General features: G+C 33.0%; 1 protein-coding gene and 1 long non-coding RNA gene across 4 annotated transcripts in view; both read left to right on the top strand.

The window, feature by feature from the left end:
- Positions 1 to 23,174, top strand: part of Epac (Exchange protein directly activated by cAMP) — a 524,699-nt gene that overhangs the window by 453,591 nt on the left and 47,934 nt on the right. The window lies entirely within an intron of this gene.
- Positions 10,681 to 11,902, top strand: LOC149421830 (uncharacterized). Its single transcript, XR_016302487.1, has 3 exons — positions 10,681 to 10,815; positions 10,922 to 11,149; positions 11,700 to 11,902. It is a non-coding gene; the product is annotated as an uncharacterized LOC149421830 (long non-coding RNA).

Raw genomic sequence — 23,174 nt, 5'->3', positions numbered from 1 at the left:
TAAGATAAATGTAAAAAATTATAATGTTAATATTTTTTTCTTTTAAAAAAATATTTTTTCCTACCTTTGTTTTATATCTCTTTGTGTATATTTGCATCTCTTTTTTTATTTTGTATTTATAATTCAACTGTTTTGTCATTCACATCTGTCAAAACCCAGCATAATAAATAAATAAAACAATTACAAAAACCTGCCAAGTTCTCTGATCATTAAAATGATTTACACGATAAGTTAGAATTTGATTGTTCAGTGTTTTCCAGTCTGAGTGGATATTGAATATTATTATCACGGACACTGACTTCTGAAGAATCTTTACAAATGAAATGAATACGTCTTGGTGTTCAAGAAGAGGCAGTAGTTACTGGGTAGGCACTATGATTGAACTCTCAGAGGAGAATAGACGTGAAGATCTATTTTCCCATTATTATTCCTCGTGGCCGCATTGATTAAGTAGTTCTCAGCTCTCGGCTTTCAGTCTATAAGATACACAGAACGATTTCTCGAACAACTTTCTGATGAAGGTACGCTAACGAACGAAGTTTTACTTGACTACGGCGTCATTAATTTGTTGAACTTACACTACTAAATGATATTAAAAAACTTTAAATACAGAGGTTTTTGGATTATATTACCACTTGGCTTTCAAACATATATATTTTAATGGCGTAATAACATTTATTATAAAAAATACCCCAAGATAAATGTATAATATAAGTTTCTTGGTTTTAATTAATACCTCCATTTGTAGTGACAGATTCCATTTCTAGTAGTAGATACTCTCAGTATTGCCCTGTTGAAAGCTCACCATTCGGAGTTTCCACTTGGCGTTGCTTGAAATGACTTATGCCGTGTTTGGTGATCAGATCCAGACAAACAGTTATTGGAATGCCAAATTTCCTCTGGCCCGGACAGAAGTTGGAAGCAGTTTGGATTTTCGTGCGTTAAAATAAATAAATTTAAATTAAAAATTGTCATAATATGTTTCGTTTGTTTTTATAGTACCTTTACCTTTAAATATTTAAATGATTCATAGTTCATGATGATGATCATTATTTTGCGAACAAAACATAATTTTGCTGACCTAGAAATGTGTGTGGAAAAGCTTTGCAAATTTTATTTCGTCAAAGCTCACGGTTCGAAGGTTTTACTGCTTCATGCATTCGAATTTATGACTAGCTTTACTACCAAGCTTAGTTCGAGTTCTGATACTATTTTCTTCTGAACAAAAGAAAAACATGGAATAAAAGACATGACATCTTGACTAATTTATTTACGATAGAATTACTTTGCCACCTGACCATTGAAATTGACTGAGAAATTCCAGATATTAAATACTTTGATAAATTTTTGACGCCTGAGCTACTTTCCAATCTTCCCCATCTACTTCTCTATCTAACTCCCTTCAGCATCAATTTCTTAGTCTTTCTGGCAATCTGGACTCTTTTGCAGTATACTCATAAAAAAACTCGTCGTTCGAAAGTTTTTCCTGCTTCAGCCAACAAATGACATTATTTTTAAATATTTTTTATCGTTATTTCATAGACGATAATTATTTCGCTCGCCAATTTCACATGGTACTAGTGGTTTCAATAGCTGATTTATTAATTAGAACCTTCGCATAAATTCCTCTCCTTGTCTTAATTAATTCACTATTCCATAATCCAGTTCCAATTGAACAACATCGTAAATGAAGTTAATCCCTCTGTGATTTAATTTTCTGTTAATTTAAACAAAATAAATTTGGATTGTGTTATCGGAATAATGCATGCAAATAAAATTGGTTAACCCCCTTTGTTCCTGCTTGTATGCGTCGGTAATCAACATAAATTTCATATATCTATGAATTTATAAATATAAATGCGCTTATTGCACGGGCCGCTATGGAACAAAAATATTAAACACGCTAACGGTTAAATAATCGTTTTACGGTGTTCACTTATAAATTATAATTATAATCTATTTTTTTATTCTGGGTGCTTTTAACACATTTTATTTGTACTCTAACCATACTAGGATCATGCCCGTATTATGACAGCAAAAGTATATTCAGAGGCATAATATTAGCTCTTTTAAAAATAGAGATTGTCCTTTTTGGGTCCATAAGAATGTTGGCTTTACCACACAAGTGCAATACTTGCGTAGCACTGATTTGTGCATTGAGAAAGTAAGTGTGAAGCAGTACACTTTTAAATGTCTTTTAGCATAGTTCATCCCTACTCAAATTTGGGCTTATTTATAAAGCCGCTTGAGAGCAAAAATTGATGATACGTAATTATTATTTTTTGCGTTAACTTTGAGGATACTGTGTGAGGGATTTTAAAGGGAAAGGAAGGAGATGAAATTCTGGGAAGGAAATATAGGTAGGAATCTGGGGGTCAGTGTGTCCAGGAGTGACGGTCATCTAAAACCATCAGTCCCAATTCGATCAAAGGCGATGGGCAGAGAGGGTCCGGTTGGAGAGTTTAAAGGCTGTCCCTTAATCGGTCTCTCCCGATCCGTCCATCCATCCTGGACAAATCTAACCTCATGAATCCGTGCACGCTTCAAGTCAGAGGTGTTGGTTATCCATTAAAAGGTTCGCGGGGCAGCGGTACCAATGCCCGCCCCCTAAATTGCTAATACTATTGATTTTAAGATCCCTGTATGAATTAAATATCAGCTTACTTGTAAATAGTAGGCTGACTTGTAAAAGGAGTAAATGCAGCATGCAATACCACCACTATAAATTTGGAAATGGTACATCTTTTGGATTATGTGTTCGCAATTGCGTATGCAGTTTTGCAGCGTAAATTGAGCACTTAACGAAATCTGGCGTTGGAGTTCACCAAATTCATATATAGGCATTGGTTTGGGTCCGAGAGGTTTGGGTCTGAGATACATCAATCGCAAACCCAAGCACAAACAAACCCAATGCGAATATTTGGAGTTATGCAATTAAAATGTGGCCAGGGGACGAGATAAAACCACATACTACACTTTGTTTGAAGAGCTGTGTATAACAAGAATTATAAAACTTCACCTGCTCTGCTGACAGGACGCCTAGCAACTAGCAAGACCTGACAATGATAGATAGTATTCGTAATAAGCCTTCAGGAAGAAGGATTATTGGGAGACCAAAATTTAGATGTATGAAGTTATCACCGCATCACACTTATTATAGTATGCATAAGAAACCTGAGTGAGACAGCAGGAGTGGAGGCATTTCTTAGAGACGACCAGGACTAAATAAGAGTTGTAGCACCGATTCTTCTTCTTCCTATGGTGAAGGTCAAAGTGGGATGTTGAGGTGATTCAGCAGGATGACAGTTGGTTCAGCATAGATTTGCCAAAGTAAAATTGACGAATGAGACATTCTTCTACGTTGTGTTCTGTGATAATGGGTTAATACATTATTGCAAGTATTATGTGTTCAACTAAATTTGTAGAGACATTATTATGATGAAACTGAACCTCAGTTTGTTGCTCAGACTATGACAGAGTCTATGACTGTGGCTCAGTCTGTCTATGCAGATACAGAAACAATAGCGCGCGTTGTTTTTACATCCGACAGATGGCACTATTTAAAAAAGCTTGTTTTTAACTGTCACAGGTCTCATCTATATCATATATGCAGGTACATAAAAACAAGCGCGCATTCGAAGGCAACGTCATGTAAAAAATTCAAAGCAATCATTGAAAAACTTCCATAGAGACTTTCATTAAAATTTTGAACAAACGAACATTTTCATTTTTATTTTTATAGAAGATTGATAGCTCTTCTGAAAGCATCCATAGCTTATAGCAAATGTAACTGATAATAAATTTATATTTTTTATGAAGACTGCTTGTTCCATCTAGTTTCCAACACATTTTCTACCTGTACATCTGTTACCAGATACCTGAATGAATAATTACAAGCGATTATTTGTGAATCTCAATTTGCCAAGAAAGTTCATCGTTTAGCGTTAAAGTCCCGTTCCGCGTTTTCAAAGCACGTAATCGAATGTCAAAACTTCTAAACTTACATCTCAGTAATTGCGCGCGATAAAACGTACCTATGCACTATCGACATTTAATTTGAACAACAGGTGCATGCAAATAAAGCTTTTGAACACTTTAAGTAAAAAAAGAAAAATCTTAGCAGGTGTTCCTCAAGGTTCCATATTAGGTCCTATTTTATATATAATTTATGTATCTTTTATTAAATTTATTTTTAAACATGTAAAACACTTTGTGTACGCGGATGATACTGCATTGGTGTTTTCTTGCAGTGATTTGCAATTATGTATTGAACTTTTACAAAAAGATTACATTGAACTTTTAAAATGGTCTCACGACTCTGGCCTAATCATAAATGCAAAAAAAACTAAATTGATACACATTAGATCACCCAATGCCAAGGTAAATACTATTATACCCGAAATTAAAACACACAATTCAGATTGCCTACATGTTGGTATCCCTGCGTTGTGTACATGTGAAAATATTGAACTGGTTAAAAAATATGTTTATTTAGGTGTTATTATTGATTGTTTTTTCAAATGGGATTTACAGATAAATAAAGTCTGTGAACGACTGAGATCTATTATGAGTAGATTATATAAATTAAAATTTTATGTTCCAATATGCACACTTCGAATAATTTATTTATCACTAGCTGAATCTATCATAAGGTATGGAATTACAGCTTGGGGATTTTCCTCTAAAACAAATATAAATCATGTTCAAGCAGTTCAAAATTCTCTTGTTAAATTATTAGCTCATAAAAGTTTATATGAACAAAGGCATAATGTTCCACACCTTTATCAAAATCTGAAAATCCTCTCGGTAAGAGCAATTATGTGGTATAAAATAATTTTTCAGCACATAAATAGCCCTATGTACATAAATAGACTGGAACACACTTACAATACTCGATTTACATTAAATGAAGGACTAATCGTACCAAAGCATGTAAACAAATATGGAAAAAGAACGCTAGACTACATGATACCAAATTGTTTAAATATGTTACCTGCAGAAATCAAAAAATGTACAAATATAAAAAGAAATTTTTTGTTGAAAAATTGGCTAGCTGAAAGAAATAGTTTGTACTAGACTCTAATACAAACTATTTCTAACTGCATACGCTTTAATTGTTTTTTGTTTTTATTTTTATTGTATTACACCTCTCATGATATGAATGTATACATTTGATATAATCTGTTTAAGTTAAAAGCACCCAATGACAAACTACTTTAAAGTAGTTTATTGGGACTTTTTGATTTTTGTATATTATTTTTGATATTTAATAAAAATAAAAAAATTTAAAAAAATCTATACGGAGAAAACTTACTGATCTAAAATATTACTAATTTATTAAGAACGTCTTCGAATTCAACGGGATTGCAGGAGTTTAACGAATGAATTGATAGGTTTCCTAATAAACTTTCAGTAAAACACAAATGTGTTATCGCGATGTCGGAACACGCGTTCATAAAATTCTAATATTTTCGCATTTCGTCATTGTTTATTATCCGATATGTTAGGAATGTACTAAAGTTTAATACGAAACGGCCTGCAATCCCCGATAGTGAAAAATCCGTTAATAGTGAAAAATAACTTCATTCAAATGACAACCACGACCACGCCTACAGGACCATATCCTTTTCATGAAATTTTCCATAACCAAATCGCAAAGCGGCTCCCTTATGTCCTCGATAGCCTCACTCATTCCATCTTTGAGGTCTTAAATCGACGCTGGGCTGTTGACGTAGACCTTCTCTTTCACATGGCCCCAAAGGAATAAGTCGCAAGGTGTTAAATCACAAGATCTCGGCGGCCAATTGTGATCACCTATTCGAGAGATAACACGGCCCGGAAACTTTTCCCGTAAAAGATCAATAGTTTCGTTGCTTGTGTGGCACGTAGCGCCGTCTTGTTGAAAGTAAACGTTGTCCAGATCAATACCATCCAATTCCGGCCATAAAAAATCATTAATTCCTTAATTAATATTCAAAATAACACCTCTTATTGGAAAACCCTATAGTTCCTACTTACATGTTAACAATGTAGGTACATATTGTTAAGAATCTTACGAGGCTGTAATCAGTGAGTATATTGTTATTTGAAAGTACTTTATTGAAACTTATGTTCGGTACGTTATTATTGCTGTTAGTATCTTAAAAAAAGACATTTACCCATACAAAATATATATTTTTTTAATACATCTTTTTTATTAATAAACGTATAAAAATATAAACATTTTACTTTTTATGACTAAAAATTAAACCTTCCCTCCCAGGGACTGGCTCTTAACTGCTGTGAACTTATTAAATTTCTTTTAAAACATAAAAAAATAAATTATTTGGTTTGACGGAGGATTGAACCTTCCTCTCCAGAGACTGACCGTGTTATCACTTCAGACATATCTTAATTAGATGGTACCGAGATTTATTGCGTATATTAACAGTTGTAAATTTGTATGATGGCATCCAATTCTAAAGAAATGCGTGTGCATAAGTGCCCAATTTCAATTTTTTTTTCTTGATTGAATGAATAAATTAATTAATAAATAAATTAATTAATGAATAATATAATTAATTAATGATTGAATGAATAAATAATAAATTAATGAATAAATAAATGAATAATATAATTAATTAACGATTGAATGAGTAAATTAATAAATGAATTAATAAATGAATGAATAAATGAATGAATAAATGAATGAATAAATGAATGAATAAATTAATTAATAAATTAATAAAGAAATGAATGAGTAAATGAATAAATTAATACATTAAAGAAATGAATAAGTAAATAAATAAATGAATATATAAATAAATGAATGAATAAATGAATGAATAAATTAATGAATGAATGAATAAATAAATGAATTAAAAAATAATTAATGCATTAATGAGTTAATGAATTAATGAACAAATGAATGAATAAGCGAAGGAATAAATGCATGAATAAATTGATGAATAAAAGAATGGTGATTGAAATTGATGAATAAAAGAATGGTGAATGAAATTGAATCGTGGAAGTGGATATTACCCTTCATTCTGACTTCCAATCAAACTGAAACTCGGCAAATAAACTTGTTGTCGATGATAATGCATTCTATAAACTTTTGGTGGCAATCACGCTTTTGCACGCGGACATATATACGCTTATGTGCAAATACGTAATTTTTTTTTTTTTTTTTTTTAAGTTTCAAAAATTCACAACAAAAGAAAATTTTTTTAAATAGATGTATTTTAGCAAAAATAAAAATATTCTTTACGGGTGGATTTTGTTATAGCTATAGCTTATATTTCTCATAACTAATCAAACATTCCTTAGCCACATATACTAGATAACTATAAAATTGTTTCACAGAATTTGAATAATTCCTTAAATTAACTAGTTTTCAGTTTTGTGAAAAAACTGGCCCTTAATGATATAATAAAAGAATTTGAAAATTAACTACGAAATTTGATGAATTGTTCAAATTCTGTGAAATAACTGGCCCTTATAATAAAAATTAATTGATATTTATGGTTTTCTGGCGAGATTAGTAACTCTTGCCACTTTTCTATATGTTCTTGTATTATATCTTTTAAACGTTCTTTTAGATTTTGAAAGTTAAACTCTGCTACTCTTGAGAATATTAAAAATTTACATGATTGAAAGTCTTAAGCCACTGTAGGCAAGTTATTGCATCAACAAGTTTATCAAATTTCACAAGATTTCATATTTTATTAAGAAGCAAGTTGGGTGCATCACGTCTACGGTACTAAAACACGAGCAATAAAAATATGATGGGTCTATTTCACCCAGTAGCAAGGCATTAAATATTTTATACGTTTAGTTTTGAGCAAATATTCCGCAGTCTGTTGAATAGCAAATTTTATATTGGTTCGTCTTCAAAATATTGAATTTAAGATCATTTTTTGTCCAACATAATTAATGCCCTTTTTAATAATGGACCTTTACTTTTTTTACTGTAATATTGGGATGGCGTAATAATAGTCGATAGCCTATAATTAACCCAACGATCTTGGTTGACATGTGATGATGAAGAAAAAGCGGACAGCCTTTTTATATATTTTTTAAAAATTATTATATGTAGTTTTTACTAAAAACATTACAGGTTACGAAATTTTTTATCACGATATTGAGTCAAGGCTCTTGTGTTTGATGAGGGAAGTCGTGCTTAAATAATAAAGTCATATGCTTAATAAAATATTGTAAATAATAATAACAAGAAAATAAATTAGAAAACGCAAGATTTATCGATAACACAAAAAGATTTTTTTTAAATAAAAAAACTATGGACTCTTTGGACGGGTTCTTTTACAGAATTTGAACAATTCATCAAATTTCATTGTGTGAAGGTTATATTTAACTTATTTCACAATGGGCCGATTGTTTCGCAGTGCTTGGATAATTACGTAACTTGAATACGACTTTCTCAGAACTCGAATGTTAACTGTGAAATAATTCATTCGGAAGTTGAACAAGTATTGCTCAAAAGCTGAAAACAATTAAAGCTAAAAACAATTATTGTTCAAATTCTGTGATACAACCCGTCCTTATAATAGCTTAAATTCATTAATATTTTCGATAATTTTTATATTTTAAGGAAGGTTGTTAAAATTAGTTATTCCTAAACGTAGGTATTTTGAATGGTGAACGGATAAATCATCAAAATGATAATTCATCACATCTTTAAAAAGTTATATAAAGTCATGGAAAGTGATGAAACAAAAACTTTATTAACTGGGTTAAGTAGGTTAGGTTAGTTAGGTAAAAAAATTGTTTTCATCATTTCTAATGACTTTATATCACTTTTTAAAGGTGTTTTGAATTGTCGTTGCGTTGATTTATCATGGAACCATTTTGAATATGCTTGGCGCTCCATTTTGGAATTTCAATATTATTTCGATATTTTGCTGATATATTAAGCGTAATATTATTATTATTATTATTTCCCTCCAGCGTTTTAGGGTCATATTTGACCAAGCATCCATATTTTATAAAGGTATTTTTTTTCTATCATGCGGAAGTACATATTTTTTTACGTTTAAAGAGCAATAATAATTATTTCCAGTTTGTCTTAAATACTGGATGCCATTAATAAAATCCAAAAATTATCCAAAATGAATAATTCATATTTCGCGACGCCATCATAACAATCGGTTTAACTTTATTTGTTATTTTTTTATTAAATGATCGAGATAAAAGTGAAGTAACAGTTTTCTTACAATTTTCCCAAACAAAACTAATTTGTTTTCTAAATATCGAGTTCTCTAATTTTTTCTACGATTGGAGTAAAAAATTAAATAAAAATGTGGTTATCGTTTTTGACAACATTTTTCACGTTTGATATTAAATTTTTATTGTTTAGAAATAGTAATGTTTATTTTAAATGCATACACCAGAAAGATAATTTTATCTATTTCTTAAAACATTATTTGTTTTTACGGAAAATTAAAAAATGAGATGTACCTACATAGCATGTTAGAAATTCATAGAAAAGATTGCAAACTGAAGAAAGTACTGAAGGGATTCTAAGGTATTAAACTGTATTTCTTTAAAAATCCATATTATTGAATAAGTTTAAGACATTTGGTCTACTTTAGGTACATTAAATATTTTTTCCATCCATTCTTTTTATAAACCTGCAGTTGTCTCGCTTTTATGTCATTTCTTTCAAACAAAACTTCTGCTGGACATACATTACAATATTCAAATCAGTTATGCCATTTTTGCCTGCGTCCTTGCAAAAATATGCACGTTTTGTCTCTAATCTTTTTATTACAACTTGGGCCACGTAGTGTTACGTCTGTCATCGAATGACAGGTCCTCTTAAAACTAGTTTTATCTTCTTTTCTATTACAGTCAGACAGACATAAACATCTTTAGAAAGAGATAACACCAAATTTTCTCTTTGCATTTAAAAATTTACTATGGACGCTCCATATAATTTGAAATAATTCTATAAAACAGAAAAAAGCCAAACCGTTCACCTGGTCCAAGGATTACCTTTTTTTAATTATTTTAATATACAAAAATCACGTGTCACTGAGTTCGTATGCGCTAATCTCCGAAACCACCCAACCGATTTCAATGAAATTTTGTGAATATGAGATTACATAATATTATAACATAGAATCTAAGTAAGAATCGTAGCTCCCTTATCAGGCACAAGAGCTCCTCTTTTCTGATAAGGTATACATGACCAATTATGAACCTAAATATTATATTTTTCAAAATATGTATGTATTAATGTAACCCATGTGATCTATAAACAATTAAAATAAAAATAAAAATGGATTGTTGGTTCCAGTTTGAAATATCTGTGGTGTTATGGAAAAGGGAGATGAGTCAGTAAAATTGCGAAATGGAGTTAAATATGCCAGAAGAATCCTAATTTTTTTCTCTACACGGAAAAGAAAGATGAGTCCGCTCAAAAAATTAGTTTCCGAGTTATTAGCCGTTGTCATACAGAGACGAGTCATATTTTAAATAAATTAACACGCACTTGGAGATAACTCAAGTTGTCTCTGTATAACGAAATATATATTTTTAAATATTGACACGGAAAACAGAGTTAACTTTAATAATCGCTGTTTTCTGTGTTATCTATGGTTCATTCTGTGCTTTATGGTTACATGACGCCGCGGCTTGTTACATTTGACAGTTGTTGTTTCACTGGCGATTTGAATCATTCTTTCGGTCGCATTATCATTTTCTGTTGTTTATTATATATTTATATTTGGTACCGTGTGTTTTGAGGAGTTTTAAAGATGTTTAGTAAGCGAACGAGGTCAATAATAGCGCTTTCGAATGCAAATTCATCGCATGGTAAGATTTTTATATTATTTCTTCATGTTCTTTTGTGGTATTATGTTTGTATTAGATTCATCTCACTAAATTATTGACTAATTTATGAAATCCTATTAAATTTCAGATGTCACAAACGGACTTTTAGATGTTTCTACTGCTTCAAGTAGTTTAAATGGTGACTAAATCAGTGTCGCGAATAAGATGCAAGATATTATATTGTATGAAGACATGTCAGATGATGACAGCGTGGCCAGACAAATGACAAATAGTAACCAGATCAGTGTTGTAAATAACATGCAAAATATTATATTGCATGAAGACATGCCAAATGATGACAGCGTTCCTACTCCAGGTAAATCATTTAAATGATATTAGCCTAAAAGTTTGCTTTTGAAATACTCGTATAGTTGATGGTTTATTCCAAAAACACTTATTCGATGTATTCATTCAAACCATAAAGTAAGGTAAATTAATCAGTATTTCTTATTAAAGGAATATAATTATGTACCTACTTTAATTAAGTAACTGAATGCATTATTTGTTCATATGAAGCAATTACTTGGTGACGTGAAATTATAATTTAAAATAAAACAATGACTTGGTAAACACCATTTTTATTTATATACTTAATGCCAACTGGGTTTCGCTACAACCGTAGCTTCTTCAGGGCAGAAGTTACCCCTCAGGGGTAGGCAGAGAGCACGGACCACCAAACAACTCGGTCTTGGCACACATTCCATGCCTCGTTCACATTCAAACAATGTCTCATACATGCTCTTCTATTATTCTGACTCTTGACATGGCCTGACTCAAGTATCTGATTCACTTGGTCGTGCCATGTATTTCTTAAAGCTATAGTATATAAAGCTGTAGATATTATAAATACTGATTTTATTTTATAGGTCCGTCTTCCAGTTATCCTCTCCAAGACTTACAGACGATAGTTCCAGATTATTCAAGTGATTTTAGCAACAGTGATATGGATGTAAGCTATAAACCCCCCAGTTCCAGTAATTCCAGCTACGATGGACCCAGTCCCTTCAACAATGCACTCCTTGGTGAAGCAACTACTGAAACTGAAGACACGCACCCTGGAAACCGAGGAAAATCTCTTTATTTATTAAGGAAAGAGATTAAAGAAAAACGTAATCGAGGTCTAAAATACAAATCTAAAACTGGGAAATTGGTCAAGGGTCGAGAAACGGAACGCTTAAGTGCTTGCCGTAAAAAATGCATGGATAAAGTGTCTTTTGAATATCAAAGTATATTATTTAATGAATACTGGGCACTAGGAACCTTCGACAAAAGAATTACGTTTATCTCATCCCTCATCACCGATGGGCCTAAGAAAACTATGCGGGTTAGAAATGTACCACCGAAGAAGAGGGAAATTAATCATAAATTTTATATACGAGTTAACGGTGCCATTATCGAAATATGCAAAGGTTGCTTTAAAAAGATTTTTTGTGAAACAAACAAATTCATATGTACCGTCATTAAAAAGAGATGTACATCTGTTTCTGGGCTCCCGGTTTCTGACAAACGGGGAAGCAGTGTGCCTTCTACCAAGATATCGGATGACCGCATTCATCAAATTAAAAATCACATAAGAGAGTATCCTGCCTACGAGTCACATTACTCTAGAAGGGATACCTCTAAGAAGTATTTGCCCATTGGACTCACTTTAACCAAAATGTATTTTATGTATAAGGAAAAAGTAGAGGATCCGGTTTCCAGATCAATGTTCTCAAATGTGTTTCGTACAATGGGCTTATCATTTAAAAAACCTTCTCTGGATACGTGCAGTACGTGCGATTCGTATTCGATTCAGATGAAACTTGTACAAGAACCTGATTTATCGGTACTGAAGGCAAAATACGAAGCCCACAAGCAGGAAGCAGATTATGCATATTCTGCCAAGGCAAAAAATAAAGAAGAGTCGTCAGAGAGCAGAAGGACCTATTGCTTTGATTTGCAGCAGTGCCTCCCAACTCCCCTGCTACGTTCAAACATTGCCTTTTATAAACGTTCCTTGTGGACGTTTAATTTAACCATTTACGACTGCTTCTCAAATGAAACAACGTGTTACATGTGGCATGAATGTGAAGGTGGTCGAGGGGCTAATCAAATAGCGTCATGTTTGTATGATTTCATTCTTGCGATTCCACCACAAATAAATGAATTAACATTTTATTCAGATACCTGTGATGGGCAAAATAAAAACAGCCATGTTGTTGTAATGTTTTTATGTGCTCTTCAAGCAAGACCAAACATAATCATGCATCATAAATTTTTAGTCCCAGGCCACACTCACATGGAATATGATTCCATTCATGCTATAATTGAGAGGAAAAAAAAGCAACCGACATGAATATTCATTTACCTAGAGATTGGTACAATCTTGTAAGAACTGCTGGAAAAAAGAAATCGTTTACAGTAAAAATCATGACACATGAACATTTTTTAAACTTTGCTGGGCTATACAAGCGTTCATTGCAGCTGAAACAAACTGATGATGAAGGTAATCGATTTTTATTCCACGATATAAAATGGTTCATGTATAAAAACACAACCCCAGGAACTATACATTTTAAAAGGACTTTGCATATTGAAGACCCATTTAAAACTATTTCTTTTAAACGCAGGGGTAATGCAATCACCATTTTGAGCCCTGGAAAATGCTACAGTGGTCTTATTCCAATAAGCAAGGAAAAGAAAAAGGACATACTAAGTGTTTTTCATTTAGTGGATCCTGATTGCCATGATTTTTATAAAAAATTACCAGATGCTAGCAACGTTCCGAATGTTGATCCAGACGGATATAAAGATGCCGGTGAATGAGTCCCCCAAATTATACTAATTAGAAATCTGTTGTATGTTTTGTTTATATTGGACGAGTATTACATGTCATTATAACAGGATACTTTTTTTTACTTTGCAATATCATTGTAAATTTATGTTAAAAATGTCGTTTTTTAACTAAATAAAATTATTCCAGTACAAATTTCTGTGTCAATGATTATAAGTGCATCCTTCTTAAATAGGTAAATGATTTTTCCTTTATTAAGTTGAAAAATAGCAGAAAAAAATAAGAAACATTTAAGACATAACTCATGTTTTATTCAAAATTAGGTCCAAACGTGACACGGAAAAGAGGAATGAGTCACGTAAAATTGTTAAAAATAGGTTTTTTCCAAATTTTCAAATACTCTTCTGTAGAATAAATATTTTCATTAATTATTGCATAAAAATATATTCCTAATTACAATTCTCAGATCTGGCAAAAAATCGAGAATACAAAATTGGCTCCCCTGTAAAATTGACTATTATTGACTCGTCTCCCTTTTCCAAAACACCACAGATATAGAATATTTTTAGACTTTATAGGTGGCGCTGTTGTCAAGATCTAAAAAAATATATATTTCTCATCCTCATCGAACTACATACAACCACAAATATTAACTTACCTACATAGAAGACGGTCTGTGGCAGGACAACATCTTGTATTATAAAATGCATTCCAAATGGTTGAGTTAAATTCTAACTGGTTTGTAATCTTAATATAAAAAATCAGTCTGTTTACGTTTGCGCTCGCAAAACTCAAAAAGTAGTCAGGATTGTTTAGAGATGTTTAAATGGTAGAAGAGGTCAGGGACGCCCGAAGAATACTTAACGCAATATCTTTACACCGCAATGATATACAGAGTTAAATTAAAGTCAATGTTATGTAGTTTTTTAACATTAACATTGTGGTATACCGTAGTGAATGGTGGGAGAAGTCGGAGTCCTCCGAGAAAGACATTCAAGAAAAACGTCAAGTTACAATTACCTTTATAATACTTTTCTTTAAATAAATGTGTTTGTTTTTTTCATGTAAAGTTGTAAATACAGTTTACAAGAAAAAACTTTATTTTTTATACGATTTAAAAAATTTTACTTGCATACGAAATTGTAATATTATTAATTTGTTCATTTGTAAAATCAAAATCTAAATGTTTTTTATGTGTCTTCAAAAAACGTTTTTTCACTTATATTCAAAACATCGAATCTATTTGGAATTGAATATTTTTAAAATATGATATTAATTTAATTTGTCTAAGCCTGAGGGGTCAAACAATCAGACAGCATTTTTTTGGCTAGGGCAGTAGCGATCAGTTTTTTTGGTACAAATTAATAGGTAGGTAAGTACTTAGTACCTAATTCGCCAAAATATGAAAAAACCCAGCTCTGCTACTATTAAACATATTATATTTTCATTCCAAGTTTTAATTTCTATTTTATGTTCGTGTATTTGTTACCTTAATATTTCCCGGCTACAATGGAGAGCCGAGTAATTCACGATTTGTTTAATATACACTTGCCCTCTCTTTGCTACATATTTAACACGTACTAAATGAACTTGATATTTCCATTAAAACTTTATCCTAATATATATATAATATTTAATTTGTTCATTTGTAAAATCAAAATCTAAATGTTTTTTATGTGTCTTCAAAAAACGTTTTTTCACTTATATTCAAAACATCGAATCTATTTGGAATTGAATATTTTTAAAATATGATATTAATTTAATTTGTCTAAGCCTGAGGGGTCAAACAATCAGACAGCATTTTTTTGGCTAGGGCAGTAGCGATCAGTTTTTTTGGTACAAATTAATAGGTAGGTAAGTACTTAGTACCTAATTCGCCAAAATATGAAAAAACCCAGCTCTGCTACTATTAAACATATTATATTTTCATTCCAAGTTTTAATTTCTATTTTATGTTCGTGTATTTGTTACCTTAATATTTCCCGGCTACAATGGAGAGCCGAGTAATTCACGATTTGTTTAATATACACTTGCCCTCTCTTTGCTACATATTTAACACGTACTAAATGAACTTGATATTTCCATTAAAACTTTATCCTAATATATATATACATATTACGTTAGCTCCACACATCCTTCAGGGTGTATGTCTTTGGGGATGCTGTGTGGATGGTCTTTTTAGGGAAGGGAAGGAGAGGAAGTTCTGGTAAGGAAAAATATATTAGGAGTGAGTAGGAATCTGTGGTCAATGTTTCCAGGAGTGACGGATTTATGAATCCATCCCTACTGCAAGGCAATGGGTCGAGAGATTCGGGCGGGAGAGGTCAAAGGGTCTCCCTCAACCAGTCTCTCCCGATCCAAACCGCCACGCAGCAGGTTGGCAATCGCATTCGTCGCCAAAACCTTGACAAACCACACCCCACGAACCCGGGCACCCCTGTTAACACTCAAACATAAACAACCACTTGAAGTTACTTTTGGCAAGGGTGTTGGTTATCCAACAAATGGTTCCCGGGGCGATGGTACCCAAACTCGCCAAATTGTTTAATAAATTTTCATGATTAACCATTTCACTATTTTTCCTTTGTAATTTAGTAAAGTTAATCCTATTTTAATGGACCTTATTTTGTACTTTAAACTAAGCATAAGTTATCTAACTTCGGAACAATTCTCCGACAACTTCAAACATAATTTTAGTGTTCATGTCATGACAGAGAGTCAGTCGGCAAGCACGCATCTCCTCTGAAGTTTTATGAGATGGAAACCTTGCTGTAATGTGCCAGCAAGAGAGCAAGTTGTCACAAAGAACAGTTCTCTTACTGAACAGTTACTGAATCAAAAATATAATATCTGATATCTGTGTGTCTGAGCAGAAAACTGACTAAGTACTCTGGGTCCCTGAAATTTGCACAGGTTTTTAATGTCGAGGTCAGCACGACTATTTTAAGCTTGCAACATGAAGACAACAACAAATTTTCATTTTTTCACCAATTTGCTACAATAAATCAAGCAGCGTAAAGAGGATATAAAAGGATATAACACACGAGCGATTGTTATCATATTATGCTAAGTTTGCTAAAACGTTTTGAGTGATCGCTTGTGCCAAATTTATATAACCTAAACATATGGGCTAAATGGTGAAATCTCAGTGGATTCATTGGCAATTAGTAATCAAATAATATGTTAAATGTTTACGTTTATGACACTAATCGCTCGAGTGGAATTATGTGTTTTAAATAAAATAAAAACAGTGGTTTGCTATTTTACGAGATTATTGTATGCTTTTTTGAAATATTTGCACGTGGCATAAAAGACACCTCGTTTTCGTGAAATTTATAAAAATCAATTTATAATGTTATATTTTACTAATTTTTTTTTTAAATTAATTTGAGAGTTGTTTCGGCGTTCAACATTGAGAAATTACATAATAAAAAAATAAAATTTCTTCGAAACGAGACAATAACAATGAAGAGTTAGAACGGGTAGTTTCAGAGAATTTGAACAAATCTTCAAATTTCGAATTTATTTTATTTTCTGTGAGAGTTATTTTTATGTTCTGTTTTTATTTTAGTTCTGGCTAGTAACCTATAATGATATAATAACAAAACTTGAATATGATATTCACAGAACCCGAAAATGAAGGTTGAAATTTAATGAATCGTTCAAATTCTATACTTCAAATATGTAATCATTTCACATAAGATGTATCACCATAATAAAGCAAGGCTAGTGTGTAAAGGGAATGTGTTTGTTCTTTATTTCTTTATTTATATGTTAAACTAATTACTTTATATTTTTTGAGACTTAATTTAAAATCTTCATTGTTGTTTATATTTCTGATGCTTTAGGGTAATGAATTAAAAAAAAACGCTATTTATAGTTGAATTTCCCCATTGTTTTTTATCACATTTTGGAGTTTTTGGAATTGATAATTGTGTGGGTTTTCTATTATCATTAAATGGTGCAGTTTTATTTAGAAATAATCTTTGTAAATTTGTAATGTTGAATGTTAGAAATTTTCTCGCTTTAAAATATTTAAACAGAAATTCATATGAACACATATACTCGTATGGTTTAAGTGCAATTGTTTTAAACATTAATTTTTGTGCTGTGTGTAAAGTGGTTGTGCGTGTTTTTTAAGTTCCACCCCTTCCTACAATGCCATATAAATTTGTCTTAGCTCTCTTTAAGTATGTTCGGACAACGTTTAAATTAGGCCATTTTGAATAATCAAAAGTGTCTGTTGTCCAAATACGACTAAACTGTTTTGCTTTTGTCTTCTTCTATTCATGTCAAAAATTTCAATCGGCTCGGTGACAAGAAAGATTATTTGATAACTCTCTTGTAAAATTTTACTGTAATAAATATAGAAAGAATTTAACTATCCATTAAAATTTTTGCCAGAATTGAGAATGCCAAAATAGCAGAAGATAAACTCTTATAACGACAACTTTATGCCACTCTCCAACATAACAAAAGTAATTTTATGCTGTAAGTTTTCGATAGAGAAGCGGACTGGAAATATGTTTGACAAGTGTATCTCATCTCAATAACCTGGATGTCTCCTCACCAATTTTCTGGATAAAATAATCCACCAAAAGCGTAGAATAATATTTTTTATCAATGTTCAAAACTTGTTGAATCTATCTAGATGAAAATTGATTCAAAGTTACTGAAATTAGCGCTGAGGTCAGTTTTGTTGTATTTTGTTTAATAACCCAGTAGGTATTGGTGCGGTAATAAACAGGAACCGGTAATTGGGACGGAAGTACCGTCCCGGTTTGCCCTGGAATTGTTGAAACCGCCCGTCGCCCAGTGCTCCAAACTCACCCACTCCACCTTCCTACTCTAGATATTTCAGTATTATTTATCGTTTGGACACAATTTATTCGGGCCGATGTATTTATGCTCAGAATTGCCGTTCTCAGAAATGAGAAATTGTTGTGTCTTGATTCCGGAAATATATTTTCCCTTTTTTTCGCTTTCCATAATTTATTAACGATAAGGTTTCATAATAAATTTTTGTCATACATTACAAAAAATGTGTTTGTGGCTTTAGAATTTAAGGAAGTCGGCAATATTTAGTTATGATCGGTCAAGTCATAACAACATTAATTGTGAAATTATATCAAATAAGTGGTAAATTTACGAATGTTTTTATATAATATTATATTCACTAGTTTAAACAAATAAATTATCGGTTAAATATATTTTTTACCAAAGGTAAAATTATGTTTATACAAGACAAGGTTTTTAGGCAAAGCAAAAAGGATAACAAATTTTTATAAGCAATAATTATTAGCCTGAAACACAAATATAACAATCAGAAGGTGCGGGTTCAATTCCCGGCGCCGGTATTTATTTTTTCTCTGAAGATTTATTTAATTTATATTTTTGTTTCAGGCTCATAATTATTACTTATAATATTATTTTTATTTAATCTCACACTTTACACTTTACACATACACTGCCATTAGATATCAAACATACTATGGGGTAATAAATATATATTATTTGTTCTTTATATAATAAGTTTAAATTTATATATATATATATATATATATATATATATATATATATATGTATAGTAGGTACATAAAGCTAAAATACAGTCCAAAAACATGCAAACGAAATGGATATAAACGAATCAAGTGAAATGAACCTAACTCATTCAATTTGGTCTAATCCATAAATAGAGATGGCAAAATTTAGCATTAATTTTCAGTTTTTTAGCATTAACAATTGGAAATTTAGCGTTTTATAGCATTTTGAGGCATAATTTAGCGTTTTGTAGCAAAATAGAAAAAAATGTATTTCGTAAATGTTTTTAGCGCATATTTTAAGTATTTTTGGTAAAATATATGTTTCACCTTCATTTGCGAGTATTTCCATGTGAAAGATTATAAATAATTAATTTTAATATTAAATTAATAAGGAAGGAAACATGGAAGTAGGTACAGGTCGAACACAAACACAACAAATGCAGATTGCGATTAACATCAATAGGCCTAATTTATTTCGCACAATTTGTGTAATGTCAAAAAGCAATTTTAGCCTACAGTACAAAAATATTAAATATTTACACATAAAATAGCAACAAAATTATAAAAAATCGTAGGAAAGGCTTCCAAAAATGAAATAAAGTAGGCATAATACTTTGCCCTGCACATTCACATGAAACTACCTTCCTTATGCATTTTTCCCAATTCTTCTTTAGTTGTACTGGACTAAATATTACTGTATCAGCTTCTCCAATTTGTATGGTTCTTTGACTTCTGAAATACGCTATATTCTCGGAAAGCGTTTAAATTCAGCGTACAGTATAAATTAAAAATATTAAATATTTACACATAAAATAGTAACAAAATTGTAAAAAGAGGTAGGACAGGCTTCCAAAAATGAAATAAAGTAGGCATATTTGAAATGATTTAGGACGGGTTGTTTCGGAGAATTTGAACAATTCATCAAATTTCAACGCTCATTTGCGGGTTCTGTGAAAGTCCTATTCAAGTTCTGTTATTATATCATTATTCTTCTTCTTCTTTCGTATGGTGGGGGGTCAGAGGGGGACATCTAGATCTGCGAGCCATATTAGGGCCTCAGGCGTCGCCATGTGAACCTCATCAATCCCGCCGGGGAATGAATGGAGCGGGCATTCGTTGACCACATGTTCGGTAGTCTGCACCGCACCACATTCACACATCGCCGACTCTTTAAGGCCCCATCTGTGCATCATGTGGGCACAGCGGCTATGGGAGCACCTTAACCTATTGATGGCGGACCAGGTTTTGCGAGGCAGTGAGAACCCAGGCTGTCTCTCGGTGGGGTCCTGTATGAGATGGGCATTTCCCACGTTGGCCGTTTGCCACTCAAGTTTCCACCTATCTTCTGGGGTGAGAGGTAGTCGGAGGAGCCTCTCTCCTTCCGCCCAGAAGGGCTTTCGGGACTTCAAGCGGCATGCCGGGTGGGAGACGACATCTTCGTGTAGAGGTATTGCGCTTTTTTGCAGCGCCTTCTGTATTCCCTCAGTGTTGCAATTTCTCGCCTGATGTTTGGCGGGGTTATGTTTGCAAGTACGGGGAGCCAAGGGAGAGGAGTAGATTTTAAAGTCCCGCTGATGGTTCGCATTGTGGCATTAAGCTGAACGTCTACCATGGAAGTGTGGGCGCTTCTAGCCCATACTGGAGCACAGTATTCAGCCGTTGAGAAAACCAGGGCAATGGATGCTGTTCTGAGCGTGTTGGCGTCGCATCCCCAGCTAGTTCCAGCTAGCTTATTAACTAAGTTAAGCCTTGTCCTGGTTTTTTTACCCACTGTTTCCATGTGTTGCCGGTAGTTCAAGCTCCTGTCCAAAGTAACTCCGAGATAGCGGGGGTGGGGGTCATGGTAAATATTTTTTCCATCAAACTGAACACAGAGTTTGGCACCCGCTTGTGAATTGCTAAGATGAAAAGCTGTCGCAACTGTTTTCGACCCATTTGGCTTTAGTCGCCAATTGAGGAAATATTCTTCCAAAGCCTTTAGGTCAGAATTGAGGATATCTTCTGCTGCTTTAAGGGTTTTGGCTTGAGCTGTGACGGCGATGTCATCTGCGTAAGCAAATTTTCTGCCTTCAGTGTGAGGGAGGTCTCGAGTGTAGATGTTAAATAGCGATGGGGCCAGCACTGAGCCCTGGGCAAGGCCATTATTGAGGGGTATTTTTTTGCTTTTTCGCCCTCCTAGAAAAACCCTGAAGGTACGGCCAGTTAGCAGTTGCTCAATGAGTCGTACTGTGTTGCCATCATCTATGGTGTCGTACAGTTTAACAAGGAGGCCTTTGTGCCACACCGTGTCGTAGGCCGCAGAGAGATCAATGAACGCTGCCCCAGTCTTCAGCCGTTTCTGGAAACCAGATTCAATGTGTGTTGTCAGTGCTAACACCTGATCGCAGCAGTTACGGCCTGGTCTGAAGCCAGCTTGCTCTTGTGGGACCACTTTCTCCAAAATTGGAGTAAGTCTGCGGAGCACAACTCGCTCAAGAAGTTTGTACATGGTACTTAAAAGTGAAATTGGCCGGTAGCTGTTCGGATCCTCTGCTGGCTTGTTGGGTTTGAGGATCGCAATAACTTTAGACTTTCTCCAGGTATTTGGTATTTCTCCAGTTTTGAAAATTTCAGTAAATATTTTTGCGATCCAAATTTTTGTCCGTGGTCCAGCATGTTTCAGAAAGTCTGGTAGAACTCCATCACATCCAGCTGCTTTCCCAGCTTTTGTTGAAGTGAGGGCGATATCTACATCGTCAGCTGTAACGGCGACCACAGTGTTGGGGTTCACCGGCCATCATTATATCATTATAGACTGGTTGCTTGACAGAACTGAAATAAAAACAGAACTTCAAAAAAAGTTTCACAGAACTTGAAAATGAACGTTGAAATTTGATGAATTGTTCAAATTCTCCGAAACAACCCATCCTTAGATTTTAGTTAGAGATGATTTTTAATCACTTATTTCCGCTGATAAATATCGATTTTTTTAAATTCTCACATATTATTTTAATACCCGGTATTTTCGGGAAATTCGCGCCTATTTCGCTAAATAGAATAATTTAGCTGAAATACGGCCAAAATCACGTTTTTCGCGTTAATTCGCGAAATAAAAAGCACTTTCAAATGCCTTGAAACGCAAAGAAAACTTATAAATGCCCTATTTTCGAACCATAAATATTTTTTCGCTTTTTTAGTTAAAACGAACTTTTGCCATCTCTATCCATAAATAATAGAAACAGGAGAGATGGGAATTTAACCAATATTAAAAAGACACCTCGCGCACAATTGGGGTCGACAACCTCGTAGATCCACACTACTGCAAATCATACAATCTAGGTAGGTATGTATTCACTGTAGAATTATTGAACGATGACGTCATGGGGGTATTACCAGATAGACAGTGTGCTAAATGCATACTTAATTGGGGTGCATTAATGCACGGGTTGACTATTACTAGAATCCGAAACTATAATGCGTTTGTTCGCTTCTTGCGGCGCGACGTTTTAGGTTATTAATTGAGCTTAGGTGTTCTATTTCGGTTAAGAAAAAAATGGATTTTCTTTGGAAAGCATTTCTTATAGTTTTTTTAATACTTTTTTAAATCACAAATAATTTTTTGTTTTTTTTTTCTTATTTTTATAGTGAATACCTCACAAGAGTCCCAACTGCTCCCGTCTGGAGCCAGTGAGACTATGGCATCCCTGATTGGGGGGTGTTGTGAGGCTGAAGGTAAGTGGGGAAGGGAAAGAGGAAGGTGGGGAAGTACCTGGCTATTCAGATCTAGTCACTAAACACGGCTAAAGCCATTTGGAGCAACGTTTCAATTCTGAATGGTGGTCTTACACCAGGGCGATACTGGTAGTATCTTCCATTTGTTTTTGTGTTTTATAAAATTTGGGAGCATGTTAAAATCACAAAGATAATTTTATATATTTTTAATAGAGGAACCAATTTTCTACTTAAATCACTTTCGATATTTCCCTGCACGAATCTGCATCAAGCTTATTTTTTTTATTTTACAGGCAATACATATAAATTTTCCA

Source organism: Hesperophylax consimilis, chromosome 8, assembly GCF_061612785.1.
Source record: "Hesperophylax consimilis isolate HC1 chromosome 8, BYU_Hcon_1.0, whole genome shotgun sequence".
NCBI lineage: Eukaryota > Metazoa > Arthropoda > Insecta > Trichoptera > Limnephilidae > Hesperophylax > Hesperophylax consimilis.
Note: the sequence above shows the minus strand (reverse complement) of the source record. Positions and strands in the feature narration are given on the sequence as shown.